The sequence below is a fragment of the Schistocerca nitens genome, chromosome 2 (assembly GCF_023898315.1).
Source record: "Schistocerca nitens isolate TAMUIC-IGC-003100 chromosome 2, iqSchNite1.1, whole genome shotgun sequence".
NCBI lineage: Eukaryota > Metazoa > Arthropoda > Insecta > Orthoptera > Acrididae > Schistocerca > Schistocerca nitens.
Genome location: NC_064615.1, coordinates 921859121 through 921873193, shown reverse-complemented (window position 1 = coordinate 921873193; position 14073 = coordinate 921859121).

The window sequence follows — 14073 nt, the reverse complement described above, 5'->3', positions numbered from 1 at the left end:
GGAGGCGGGTCGCGGCGGCAGCCAATACGCTGGGCGGCTGCTGATAAGGAGGGTGGTCCTCGCGAGCGCTGAATACGTTACCCGTGTTGTTAGGCCGGCGGTGCGCGCGCTCCGCGGCGGCTCCAATTTCTTACCGAAGCCGCGCTGTCGGAATGCATAAAATATCCCGCCTGCCGAGCAGGCACCGCGGATCCCCGACAGCAACACGGACGCCGCAACACATAAACGCCTGCTAAGTGGCCCCGTTATCTGGCCGGTCGGCCCGTTGTTAACGCTCCTTTGGCAGGTGCTCCCCTGCCTCGCTCCTTCCGCAACGTCCCATAAATCTGTGCTTGCATTATTCAAGGGCATTCGAAAGTTAGTTCTCGTTTACCGCCAGAGACGTGACTAGTATAAAAGCTGCACCAAATTAACTGTCTTCTGCATACCTCTTAAAATTTAACAGAGTTAGATGACAAGGAGCTGGTGCACTGAAAGCATGTTGACTCTTAACATAAATTGATTTTAAATTATTCAACAGCATTACTGTTTGAGGATGAGTTTGCTTTACGAAGAAATGTAGAAACACGCGAGTCATTATTCACTCCACGTCTTATCTTGAGTTGGCGAAAGCCAAATCTACTTTCATAGCACTTGCATATTTAGACATAGTTGTTGACGTGTTGTGTGTGTAATGCCCGCCTCCTTCCGTCTTCCACCTATTGTCCACATTAATCAATGCCCAGTCGAAGTAATTATAAACAAAGTCTTTTGTTAAGATTTGAGAGGAGCGAAGATTACAATAAACTTTCAAGTTTACTTAGCTTGTCATGTTGAGATGATCCAGTTCTTGTTGTGTGGGGGCTAAGCTAAAAATTTAACATCGGGTTCGCACGGAAGCTTTGTACTACATAAATTGGAAGATTCCTCTTGCAGTCTTGTAGAAATTTTTTACGTAAATATATTTTCTACTGATTTTCTCACATTTTAGTGTATCATACAGTATTTTGATTTTTCACATTAACAAAGCCGAAATTACATTGTTGGGGCACCTATGATACAAAAATACGTTCGTCACATCAGAGGCAGGGTTACGACTCTCACATTCAGCGGAAATAACAATATTCCAAAGGGTTTACGATTTTTCTTAACAAACGAATTCCTACTACTTTTCGTAACATCACTAATTTCGATTATTATTTTATAAATGAGTCCAGAAATAATCATAGTAAACAGTACAGGATTTCGTAATTAATAATAGAAATTCTGTGTGGGCAAATAATTCGCAATTTCAAATGTTTCTAAGAAAAATTAATTTTACCTGTACATTGAGAACTAGTACTTCTCGATTATAACATCGAAACTAAAATATTTTATAAAGTAATTCCTTTTTATAAATTTTATCTTGAAATAGGACATACTGCGAATAAAATTATATGAAAGTTTTCTGAAAAGCAACTAGGATAATACTGACCTGTCCAAAATTCGAAAAATAATACTGGTATCGATAACTACAGTTGATGAAAAGTAATGCAAGAGAAGGCTGTCCTGTTACTAGTAGAGTGCTCACTTTTAAAAGTGGTAGCAGGTATAATATAATGGTAGCAGGAATAATATACAGCGGCGGAAGGTTATCTACATCTTGCACAGAGATTAGATTACAGAGATAGGACTCGAAGAACAAGTGATATCCACCTCGGTAGCTGAGCAATCAGCGCGGCAGATTGCTCAGCGAAGCGGCCAGGTTCGATTCCCGGCCGGGTCGGGGATGTCTCCGCTCGGGGCTGGCTGTCGTGTTTTCCTTACATTCGTATCGTCCTAACTGACATTACACTATTGAGACGACTGACTAGGCACTTACCAAAAGCCAAAATTAGAAAAAAAATAAAACATGGAATCAATAGTTGAGGAGGAAGTGAGATGGGATTGTAGTCTATCTCCGTCATTATTCGAACTGTACACTGAGCATCCCGTTCAGTAAACGAAGAAAAAAATTTGGAAATGGAATTAAAGACCAGATAAAAGAAATCAAAACGTTGAGGTTAATGATGGCAAAGTAATTTTGTTATATACGGCAAATAACTTAAGAGCAGTTGATTGGTGTGCATGGTAGCTTCAAAACTGCTAATAAGATAAATAACAACAAAAGAAAAACACGAGTAACGGGATGTAGTCGAATTAGGCGATGCTGGGAGAATTATATCAGGAAATAGCACACTGAAAGTTTTTAACGTTCCTAGAAAAATAACTGACATGAGCGAGAGAGTATATAAAATAATGACTGGCAATAGCAAGAAGGTGTTTTGTGTAAATGAGAAATTTGTTAACAATGTATACAATTTTAAGTGTTAGGAAATCTTTTCTGAAGATATTTATCTGGAGTGTAGCCTTGTACGGAACTGAACGTAGACGATAAGCAGTATCTGGCGTTGCCCTGGTATGTATTTATTTCACTTCTATTAGTCTATCTACTCTTTCTCTTTCTCTCTGTCCATCCCCTCCTGTCCGCCTCTCTGTCCATCTGCTGTTCCCTCTCTCTCTCTCTCTCTCTCTCTCTCTCTCTCTCTGCCCATCTCCTCCTCCCCGTCTGTCTGTCTCCTCCTCTTTCCTTTCTATCTCTCCTTCTGCCCTCTCCCTGTTCACGTCCTCCTCTTCTCTTTCTCTACGCATCTCCACCTCCACCTCTCTGTGTCCATCACTCCCTCCCCCCATATCTCGTGACCTGTAAGTCGTACAATGATATAGTTTTGTATGCACTTTCAGCAGCACATTTGGATACTGTCTGCTAAATGTGTTGCGAATTGAGATAGTAGCAAAGCAGTAATGAATGTACAGGTCATGACGTCACGCCTGGTGCGACAGTTTTACTGCATGAAGAACGAAAATGTAGTAAGCGATAAGCTCTTTTGTTTTCATCATTTTGTGGAGATTCTCGGCGAGAAAAAGTTTCGTAAATGTTTGAAATTATGTGCTAAATTTTTTGCGAGTCACTAAGTTCTCTCGTTCTCAAAAACTGGATGACTAAAGCTTGGGTATTCGTGGTTTGTGACCTGCCCTTATGTTTCAACCCCCCCCCCCCCCCGCCGATTTAAAGACATGTGGTTCTTAAGAACCCCCACTGCGATTCTTTCTTGACATTAAGTGATATGCTTACCAAGTTTGGTTGGTATCAGTCTAGTGGTGTCGGAAGAGACGAGGAACATGTATATATTCATACATACACGCATTTTTATAATATGTGTGAATGTGTGAATATCTTTTATTTTGCGATCCGATTTTGGTGAAATATAACCTATATGGTGCCCGCAGATACGCTGAAGCTAGCAGTGAAAACGTCATAAAAATCCATCTACTACTTTTGAAGATTAGCGTGTCCAGACAGACAGAGGGACAGACTGACAGGCAGACAAGGAAGTTTTAGTGAAACTTCAAATTACAATATCTTTTCTTTTCGTTATCCGATTTTGATGAACTAAAGCGTATATCGTGTCCAAAACTGCGAAAACGCCATGAAAATTCGTCAAGTAGTTTTGGAGGGAAGAGTGTTCAAAGACAAATTGACAGACATGACGCTTTTACAGATTTAGTATTAGTACAGATGGACGAGGATACAAGCATTTTAAAGGCGTTGCTACAGAACTACGGCGAATTTAAAATGAGTAGATCCGTCCGCTATTTGGAAGGAACTAAATCGAATTAGGATAAAAATGTATACCCTGACGGAAAAAAAATCGCATCACTAGGAGGGACTTTCGCGACATAAACGGAATTTGGTTGTTGTATCTCTGCATCTGAAAGTTGATATCTATTCACATTTGACGTCACTCGCATAACAGTGGCGTTAGTACAGTCACTGTGACGACGCAAAAAATCGCGCGGAGTGGCCGCGAGGTTAGAGGCGCCATGTCACTGATAGTGCGGCCCCTCCCGCCGGAGGTTCGAGTCCTCCCTCGGGAATGGGTGTGTGTGTTGTTCTTAGTATAAGTTAGTTTAAGTAGAGTGTAAGTCTAGGGACCGATGACCTCAGCAGTTTGGTCCCTTAGGAATTCACACACATTTGAACATTTGAAGATTCAAATGTTTGATATAAATAGACGCTCTAATGGTCGTCATCGTTAATTAACTACGAGATTGGACGTGGTTAGTTGATGTTATGGAGAATATCTTTAAGGTGACAAAGATACCAGTGTCAACACCTCACTGAACCTGAACGAATTCGTTGATAGGACTACGAGAAGCTGAATGTTCGTTCTGAGTTATTGCTGAAACATTTGGCAGGAATATACCCACTGTATATGATCGCTAAAGCGGAGTTATTGAACGCAGTTTTCCGAAATTCCTTCGCCAGGGAAGACGAATGGATTATTCCAGAATTTGAAACACGAACAGCTGCTCGCATGAGTTTCTTAGAAGTAGATACCTTAGGGGTTGCGAAGCAACTCACATCGCTTGATACTGGCAAGTCTTCAGGTCCAGATTGTATTAAGATTAGGTTCCTTTCAGATTACGCTGATACAATAGCTCCCTACTTAGCAATCATATACAACCGCTCGCTCACCGATAGATCTGTACCTACGGATTGGAAAATTGCGCAGTGTTTAAGAAGGGTAGTAGGAGTAATCCATCGAACTACAGACCTATATCATTGACGTCGGTTTGCAGTAGGGTTTTGGAGCATATTCTGTATTTAAACATTATGAATCACCTCGAAGGGAACGATCTATTGATACGTAATCAGCATGGTTTCAGAAAACATCGTTCTTGTGCAACGCAGCTAGCTCTTTATTCGCACGAAGTAATGCCCGCTATCGACAGGGGATCTCAGGTTGATTCCGTATTTCTAGATTTCCGGAAAGCTTTTGACACCGTTCCCCACAAGCGACTTCTAATCAAGCTGTGGTCCTATGGGGTATCGTCTCAGTTGTGCGACTGGATTCGTGATTTCCTGTCAGGCAGGTCGCAGATCGTAGTAATAGACGGCATATCATCGATTAAAATTGAAGTGATATCAGGTGTTCCCCAGGGAAGCGTCATGGGACCTCTGCTGTTCCTGATCTATATAAATGACCTGGGTGACAATCTGAGCAGTTCTCTTAGGTTGTTCGCAGATGATGCTGTAATTTGCCGTCTAGTAAGGTCATCCGAAGACCAGTATCAGTTGCAAAGCGATTTAGAAAAGATTGCTGTATGGTGTGGCAGGTGGCAGTTGACGCTAAATAACGAAAAGTGTGAGGTGATCCACATGAGTTCCAAAAGAAATCCGTTGGAATTCGATTACTCGATAAATAGTACAATTCTCAAGGCTGTCAATTCAACTAAGTACCTGGGTGTTAAAATTACGAACAACTTCAGTTGGAAAGACCACATAGATAATATTGTGGGGAAGGCGAGCCGAAGGTTGCGTTTCATTGGCAGGACACTTAGAAGATGCAACAAGTCCACTAAAGAGACAGCTTACACTACACTCGTTCGCTCTCTGTTAGAATATTGCTGCGCGGTGTGGGATCCTTACCAGGTGGGATTGACGGAGGACATCGAAAGGGTGCAAAAAAGGGCAGCTCGTTTTGTATTACCACGTAATAGGGGAGAGAGTGTGGCAGATATGATACGCGAATTGGGATGGAAGTCATTAAAGCAAAGACGTTTTTCGTCGCGGCGGGATCTATTTACGAAATTTCAGTCACCAACTTTCTCTTCCGAATGCGAAAATATTTTGTTGAGCCCATCCTACATAGGTAGCAATGATCATCAAAATAAAATAAGAGAAATCAGAGCTCGAACAGAAAGGTTTAGGTGTTCGGCCAGAGTAATCATGTAGATGTAGATGTAGATCGCAATTAGCGGTGGTCACGAGGATGTGCGGGTGCAAGGAGACCGGGCTCCCGACAACCACGTGGCACTGCCGAATGGGAAGACTATCATTTACGGCCTACGGCTCTGGCGAATCGTACTGCATCTGGAGCAGCAATTTGAATAGCGATTGGCACCGCGGTTACTGCGAGGACAGTTCCGAGTCAGACATCCTGTAGCGTGCCTTCCACAGACCCTAAACCACCGCCATTTCCGAATTAAGTTGCGTCAAGCGATAGTTCATTGGACGCTAGAGTGGAGTTCTGTTGTGTTTTCTGATGAAAGCCGGATCGGCCTCGGTGCTACAAATGGCCGTCTGTTACTCAGAAGCAGGCCAGGTGAGCGCCTGCAACTAGCCTTTCTGCTAACCAGGCACTCTGGACCTGCACCTGGAGTTACGGTCCGTCGTGCGATGACGTGTGACAGCAGGAGTACTCTCCTAGATATCCCACGCATCCTGACTAAAAATTAGTACGTCAGTCTGTTGTGCTGCCATTCATGAACAGCTTTCCAGAGGATGATTTCCAACAGAATAACGTTCGCTCACATACCGCTGATGTAACCCAACGTGCTCTACAGAGTGTCGACGTATCGCTTTACCCTGCTGGGTCACCATATCTGTATCCAGTCAAGCACATATGGGATATCATCGGAGAACAAGTCGAACGTCACCACAAACAGCATTAACCATCCCTGTATAGAAAGGCCAGGTACAAAAGGCAAGCAACTCCACCCCACAAACTGGCATCCGGCGCGTGTACAACACAATGCATGCACGTCTGAATGGTTGCATTCAAAATTCTCACATCGATTATTAATGTACCAGAATTTCACATGTACAATGGCTTACCCTGCGATTACATTAGACTGTGATAATGCAATGTTAAACACTTAAAAATGTTACCTAGGCAAATGTATTCCTTAAATTTCATTGTTGTTGTTGTAGTCTTCAGTCCTGAGACTGGTTTGATGCAGCTCTCCATGCTACTCTATCCTGTATAAGCTTCTTCATCTCCCAGTACCTACTGCAGCCTACATCCTTCTGAATCTGCTTAGTATATTCATCTCTTGGTCTCCCTCTACGGTTTTTGCCATCCACGCTGCCCTCCAATACTAAATTGGTGATCCCTCGATGTCTCAGAACATGTCCTACCAACCGATCCCTTCTTCTAGTCAAGTTGTGCCAGAAGTTCCTCTTCTCCCCAATTCTGTTCAATACCTCCTCATTAGTTATCTGATCTACCCATCTAATCTTCAGCATTCATCTGTAGCACCACATTTCGAAAGCTTCAATTCTCTTCTTGTCCAAACTATTTATCGTCCATGTTTCACTTCCATACATGGCTACACTCCATAAAAATACTTTCAGAAACGACTTCCTGACACTTAAATCAATACTAGATGATAACAAATTTCTCTTCTTCAGAAACGCTTTCCTTGCCATTGCCATCATCAGTTATTTTGCCCCCCAAATAGCAAAACTCCGTTACTACTTTAAGTGTCTCATTTCCTAAACTAATTCCCTCAGCATCACCCGATTTAATTCGACTACATTCCATTATCCTCGTTTTGCTTTTGTTGATGTTCAGCTTATACCCTCCATTCAAGACACTGTCAATTCCGTTCAACTGCTCTTCCAAGTCCCTTGCTGTCTCTGACAGAATTACAATGTCATTAATACCTACTCCGAACTTTTCCTTTGTTTCCTTTATTGCTTGTTCAATATACAGATTGAACAACATCGGGGATAGGCTACAACCTTGTCTCACGCTCTTCCCAACCACTGCTTCCCTTTCATACCCCTCGACTATTATAACTGCCATCTGCTTTCTGTACAAATTGTAAATATCCTTTCGCTACCTGTACTTTACCCCTGCCACATTCAGAATTTGAAAGAGAGTATTCCAATCAACATTGTCAAAAGCTTTCTTTAAGTCTACAAATGCTAGAAACGTAGGTTTTCCTTTCCTTAATCTTTCTTCTAAGATAAGTCGTAGGGTAAGTATTGCCTCATTATTCTACATTAATTATCTTTTAGTATATGTTATTTTTGGTCGGTGTATATATTTATCGCACAACTTGCCTATGGGGATGGTTCTGTAGATAATACACATGCTGAGGCATCAAGGAATCGTCGTTTTGGTAAAGGAGGCAAGTTAGTGAATAAAAATTGTAAACTGAGAGCGTGGTTTGATTACAGCAAGCAGGCTCAGGTGGACGTAGTTCCACGTAATTAAACAGGGATCAAGAGGCTTGCACAGGATAGACTAATAATGAAACTAAACTGAAGGCTGAGGGCCACGGCACAGTTATTTACTGTATTATTGTCCTTGCTATGTCTTCTGCAGAAACGAGTCCGGAGGATATCTACGATTCGCCGAAAAAACCGGCTTAACAGGCTTCCGTAGAAAATTTCCAAGCTCTTAATAGAAATGAAAGAGATTTAACTTCGTCCATAACGAGATGAAAGAGGATTCGCCATTGCATTTAACAGTTTGAAAGAGTATTTAGCCTGAAGCAGTATTTCAAGATGAAAGACGTGGCGAGCGGTGATACCCTGCAGACTGCTAAGTTAGAAACTATACTTCAGATTTAAAGCTTCCGTCATCACCCGTCCCTGATGTGAGGTATTTCACTACTATCAGTTCTTCGGACTGTCTCTACACTTTATACTCTGTTAAGCACTACGGCTAGAATCCCTCGCTTACCAAATACACTCATGTTCAGAGAGAAAAAAAAAAAAAAAAAAAAAAAAAACAGAACACACTGAACGACTAGAAACAGAAATTCAGATTCAAAGGACACATTAGTATGTTGTGCAGAAATGATTAGCATTTGAATCACCTCGGTTCAGCATGTGTCCTATTGCCTAGAAGGCATAGGGTCCGCCATGGACTCTGATAACTTGTTCCAAGAGTGGTGGCATCAACGCGTATAAGGCATGAATGGCGTCCTGTGGTATACTCATTCATGCTGCATTCACCTGGTTAGTTCGTTCATTTGTGATGGTTAGCACTGGGTCACAACGCTGCACCCATCGTTTCACCATATCCCACACATACTCGATTGGTAACAAGCCTGGTGATCTCATGGGCCAGGGCAAAAGACTGACATCCTATGAAACCAATAATGTACGTGTCCATGCAGAAATATGTGGTCCTGCATTGTCATGCTGAAAAATGGCGTCTGGGGTGTTGTGCAGAAAGGGCGTGGCTACAGGTCGCAGGATGTCATTCACAAACGTCACAATGGTCACAATGCCCGTGGACACGCACCAACTGTGATTTTTGGTTGTACGCAGTAGCACCCAACACCATAAGGCTTTGAGCTGTATGTCTTCAGCGAATGGGGTCACTATGAAGCCGCCGCCCTTCCTGCGGCGAACCAAAATACGGCGATCATTTTCAAACAAACAGGATCTGCATTCGTCCGAAAACACTATCTGATGCCATTCCTGTACACAGTGACGTCATTCCATACACCATTGCCGTCTAGCACGTTTCTGCACATTCGTGAAAGGTAGGCGGAGAAGCTCCCTTTTGTAAATAACATCTAAATATGTAGAATAACCAAGTATTTGCTTAACTACAGTAGTTCGAGAATATTTAAAAACACACAAGAATTGTATCACAAGTAACGACACGACGCTGAAGTCGAACCAACGTCTTACCAGCCTACAACTGTAATCACTAGATGAATAGAATCTGATTTTGTGGTTCATGTTATACTTTTACATAAACTAAACCATTATAAAATTAAATTAGAATTATATTAATACCTTCAGATGTTGACGGGTGATGATATATATCACTGGGGACAGGTGAAAATGTGTGCCCCGACGGGGACTCGAACCCTGGATCTCCTGCTTACATGGCATACGCTCTATACTTTCTTTTTTGTTTTGTTTTTGCGGACTGAACACGCTGAGCTACCGTGCCGGCGGCCCACCTGAGTCCCACCGAGGGCACAGTGGATAGTGCGACTGCAGGGACTATCTCGCGCACGCCTCCCGCGAGACCCACATTCTCATCTTGTATGTCCACCCACTACATTCGTAGCGCCCACCCCAACACTCTCATTACTCGTGGAAGACATTCTTACCAAGTCCCGTAAGAGTAAGGGAAATATGTGTGCATCCGCACAGAAGAAGGAGGGCATGGCCGGTGTTGCCAGAACTATATACTTATATGGATATGGTGTCTGTCCTTTCGGACATGTCCGAAAGAACAGACACCATATTCATATAAGTACATTATAAAATTGGAGGAAACGTTCTCCAACCGTTTGTCTAGTATCTTTTAACGAGGAAACGTAAGTTTGTCTTTTAGTGTCGTGAAAAAGTGACATACGTGAATATGACTGAGATCGTATGAAGTAGGGCAAGCTACAGACTTTAGTTTTCAGTCCATCGCTTTTCTTAACATGTACTTAAAACCTACACACTTTTCATTTCATAAATGGTTAAGGATATTTAAATATGTCCGAAAAACAGACACCATGCATTCGTATAACTGATTCGCCTCGACGGGTAATGAATTCACGACCTTCAGTGCTGTTGCACGTTCACATTCAACCTCCGGCGGGAATCTAAAGTTAGCAGGCATGGAAGTCAGGAACGGGGATTGCATATAGGTGGCGCTAGGTAGGAATATGAGTCAGCCGGGGAGTGTGCCGAGATAGTGCGCACATTTGCAATTAATACTGTGCCCGGATGGCGCAGTGGTTAATGTGGCGGCTTAGTAAGCAGGAGATCCCAGCTTCGGGGCCCGGTTCCTTGCCTTTCCTTTCCTTTCTCTCCCCTCCACCCTCAATGTACATACTACATAGAAGGGCAGATAATTTTGTTGCATGAGCTATCCACTTAACACTTGTATCAACCGTGATACTGAAGTAAATATGATGCCTTAAACGAAACGATACTCTTTTTAACGGCATTAATAAGTGAATACTTCGTCCATAAACGACCCTATCATGAGAGATACGATTGTTTATGGATGTAAATAAAACTGTCTTCTGCGTCAGTCATTCATTTTGCCACTACATGTTACAATAGTTCACACCGTGATCTTCAGGTGGATGATTGTTTAGTTACGTAGCTGGTGTTCGCGAAAAGCACAGACGCCTTTCCAGAGAAGTGGACCAAGTGCAAGGCAGGTTGTGTTGCGTCTTTTGAAAGTAAGTATAATCCGAAAAAGGCTGCGTACTGTTACTGGCTCCATGTAGTCTGCCCTGTACACTATGGTAATTTGTGGTGCAGAGCACATACATACAGTAACGGTGTGCAGCCTTTTTTGGCTCTCTTGCCTTCAAAAGACGTTCCGCTGCTCTGGAACGGTGTCTGTGCTCTTCACTAACACCAGCTATGTAACTAAGCAAATTTACCGCCTGAAGATGATGATGTGAACCATCGAAGCACGCAGTGGCAAAGTAAACAAGTGACGGACGCAGAAAAGTGATTTATTTATACGGCATTCGAAAGGTATTGAAAAGACAAGTACAGTGATATTCTACTCATTAATGTAGAACGTTGTTACTTTAGTCAAAAAGTATTCGTGAAACGTGCTCAAGCTGAAAATTATCGAGCCAGACTCCGTCGTAATATGCAGCAAGAAGATGGACCTACGTTAGTACAAACGTAGTTCTCTTTGGCACTACTTTATACCACACAGACACAGGATCAGTTAAAATTGTTATAAATGGAAGTATATGTCAACTTGCAACGCATAAGAAGGGGCTTGGAAAGCCTATTTAAAATATGCGTGGGCACCTATCTTCTAGCGAAAAGTTTTTGTGGAAATTACTAAGCAGTCGCAACGCTCAATATAACTTTTGAGCCTGGTATTAGAGCCATACAGCAACAGCCGAGTACGTTCACCTTGCCTTTCAGTTTTAGCACATTTCTCGGGTACTTTTGAGAGAAGTTTAAGTTTCAGTATCAACACTAAGGAGCTTTGCATCAATGTACTAGTCTTTTAAAAAAAAATAGAGCTTTCGAAAAAAAAATGCTTGATTCCATTTAAAAAAAACGTACTTGCTTCAATATCTCGTTGAAACAGGAGTAAAGAGAATACCTATTCAACAAAATTACGCGTCCCTTCTCTTACTATCATTTTTCGGAAACCTCGTTCCGATATCTTGAACCATTCATGTTTGAGGTGATATCGGGCCTCATCTAGTGGGGCCGGCACGGTAGCTCAGTGTGATCGGTCAGAGACCTGGCTGCCCTCTGTAATTAAAAAAAAATGACTGAAGTACTGAAGTATTCATCGGTGAACTTCAAAGGGTGTCCTGGGAGGTCCGCCCAAACCAAACGACGAGAACAATGTCGAATAAAACGGAAAATGTGGTAAAGAGCGTGCCTGGAAACCGAGAGGTTGCTGGATCGGATCTCTGACAGACCATGAAAAATTTCACCCTTCCTGTAGTCTAGACTTCGCGTTGCCAAGATATGAAGAGTAGCCAGGAACGACACGTGGTTCGGATTCTATGGTAAACTTTAGGTCCCCTTTTCATGGTTGAATAACTGGGCTAGATAGGGACACGTAAGTCGCCGAAGTGGTGTCCAATAGAAAGATTTGCACCCGGCCACCGAACTCCACGAAATTATTCACATTACTATTATCATTTCTTTTCTTTCTCAGACGTTATGTGTGGTTAAAAATGGAAAGTGACGATGACGTTGATCAAGCGTGACTTCCTTTGAACTGTACGGTATATGTTACATTGCATTTAGGAACTTTCGGATAATTGAACAAGTATCAATAATTACAGATTTCTGTAGTTGTATATATAAGTTTGGATGTAGCTGTATTGCGTTGATGTACTAGTGGATATTGTGTGCTATGACTCCTGTAGTTGATAGTATAATCGGTATAATGTCAACTTTATCCTGATGCCACATGTTCTTGACTTCCTCAGCCAGATGGATGTATTTTTCAATTTTTTCTCCCGATTTCTTCTGTATATTTGTTGTATTGGGTATGGATATTTCGATTAGTTGTGTTAATTTCTTCCTTTTATTGGTGAGTATGATGTCAGGTTTGTTATGTGGTGTTGTTTTATCTGTTATAATGGTTCTGTTCCAGTATAATTTGTATTCATCATTCTCCAGAACATTTTGCGATGCATACTTGTATGTGGGAACGTGTTATTTTATTAGTTTATGTTGTATGGCAATTTGTTGATGTATTATTTTTGCTACATTGTCATATCTTCTGGGGTATTCTGTATTTGCTAGTATTGTACATCCGCTTGTGATGTGGTCTACTGTCTCCATTTGTTGTTTGCAAAGTCTGCATTTATCTGTTGTGGTATTGGGATCTTTAATAATATGCTTGCTGTAATATCTGGTGTTTATTGTTTGATCCTGTATTGTAATCATGAATCCTTCCGTCTCACTGTATATATTGCCTTTTCTTAGCCATGTGTTGGATGCGTCTTGATGGATGTGTGGCTGTGTTAGATGATACGGGTGCTTGCCATGTAGTGTTTTCTTTTTCCAATTTACTTTCTTCGTATCTGTTGATGTTATGTGATCTAAAGGGCTGTAGAAGTAGTTATGAAATTGCAATGGTGTAGCCGATGTATTTATATGAGTGATTGCTTTATGTATTTTGCTAGTTTCTGCTCGTTCTATAAAGAATTTTCTTAAATTGTCTACCTGTCCATAATGTAGGTTTTTTATGTCGATAAATTCCCTTCCTCCTTCCTTTCTGCTTAATGTGAATCTTTCTGTTGCTGAATGTATGTGATGTACTCTATATTTGTGGCATTGTGATCGTGTAAGTGTATTGAGTGCTTCTAGGTCTGTGTTACTCCATTTCACTACTCCAAATGAGTAGGTCAATATTGATATAGCATAAGTATTTATAGCTTTTGTCTTGTTTCTTGTTGTCAATTCTGTTTTCAGTATTTTTGTTAGTCTTTGTCTATATTTTTCTTTTAGTTTTTCTTTAATATTTGTATTATCTATTCCTATTTTTTGTCTGTATCCTAGATATTTATAGGCATCTGTTTTTTCCATCGCTTCTATGCAGTCGCTGTGGTTATCCAATACGTAATCTTCTTGTTTACTGTGTTTTCCCTTGACTATGCTATTTTTCTTACATCTGTCTGTTCCAAAAGCCATATTGCTGAATACTTCTGTTATCTTTAGTAATTGGTTGAGTTGCTGATTTGTTGCTGCCAGTAGTTTTAGATCATCCATGTATAGCAAATGTGTGATTTTGTGTTGGTATGTTCCAG